A 1,644-nucleotide genomic window follows, 5' to 3' on the forward strand; every position below is an offset into this window, starting at 1 on the left:
TACTTCTGTACTATTTAGAAGGTTTGATACATTTCCCATATGGTTGAATGTAGTATAGGAGGGGCAGGGCCATATTTATCACTATATAACCTATAAGCAAAAACCACCCTAATTCCTGCCTTCGTATACCCACACCTGCCAGCCTACATATCTAACCGCAGAACACGCAGGTTCCAATTCAGCACATCTCTATGTATATCTTAGATTCTTATATTCAACTGTGCTTATTGCACTTCATCTGCAAATATAATGCTCATGCCAGTTAATGCATAATAGCATAATGGAGAAAATAAAACAGCAATACAGACCATCATTGTACGGATTATAAACCTATACTATCTATAGCTCAAACAAATTGCAATTTACAGGACATGTAGCGATCTCATAGAAGGGAAACTTCTACAGGTCCTTGCAGTAATAGCAGAAGTCTATATTGTGTATGAAGTAGTGAATGCTCAGCAGGGATCACCACCAGCTCTTCTGAGATGGGAGCAGGGGAACCCGGAAGGTCAACTGCTTGCTGAGCCACTCTGTGGCTGCACCACTTGCAGAGGGAGTAGTTTTCCCATTGTATGGGAGCAATATCAGGTGAATGAGTGCTCCACCTCCTTCCTGCATTTAGCTAAGTTTAAGTGACTCACCTGACTATACCCATCAAGGCTGCAAAACTTTTGCCCACATGCAACATTGGTCACAATTTTGCAAGTTCAGAAAATACCTTTTGCAGCATTATTTTTCCATTTTAACCAGTTGCACTCAGCCACAAAGGAGTTAACTTACACTGCGAGTGCTCGATAAAGAAAGGATTGAATATTGATCCCTGCCGCCTATGGTCAAGGTGTGTTCCAACTCTTTAAAACATTTTTCCCTGTGTGTACGCAGGTGGAGCAATAAAATTATCAGACACAGACTTGGCAGACCTACCACTTAAGAACAGAGGGTGAAAGTAACAAAAGAAACCAAAAAAATGTTATTTTATTCAATTAATGAAAGCAATATGTACCATATGGAATTATATGCAAATATTTTACCTGGATCCAAGTTAACATGTCTAAAAGAAATAAAAATGACTTTGGATTGTTTCCCAAACAGTTTTCCATGTTTTTTTTTTCCTCTCACAAAGATTTGTAACTCACTGTTGCATATCGTTTGATTTAAGTTGTCATAACTTTAAAATATTTTCCAGTAAGAAAAAGTCATGTGAATAATGATAAAATGGCTTTCTATAATTTGAGCAAACATAGTTTTCTGTATGGGAGTTGGTGTGATTCTTGGAATGCCATCAACTGCATAGAGAACAAGCCTCCATAAATTATTTTTTCGTGAGTAGAGAAGGAATATTAAAAAATATGTTTTGGCTGCAAAAAAAATTACCCTGTTGCCTTTAAAAATTCAGACATAATGGAAAATGGGATTGACTATGAAAATAAAAAGTAATGGCCCAAAAAAAAAAAATGAACAAAAATTTGTCGAGACGAAACAGCTCAGAACAACAATACATTATTTTAGTGTGTCAATAAGTGTCAACAAGAGTGCTATAATCGGGCCATTGGCCACTCTGGTGTAGAATAAAGACATGAAAAAAATTCTGGTGACATTAGTAAATTTCTCTGTTTCAAAACAAACGAAAAATGTTGATTCTTT

The sequence above is a fragment of the Pseudophryne corroboree genome, chromosome 9 (genome assembly GCF_028390025.1).
Source record: "Pseudophryne corroboree isolate aPseCor3 chromosome 9, aPseCor3.hap2, whole genome shotgun sequence".
Taxonomy (NCBI): domain Eukaryota; kingdom Metazoa; phylum Chordata; class Amphibia; order Anura; family Myobatrachidae; genus Pseudophryne; species Pseudophryne corroboree.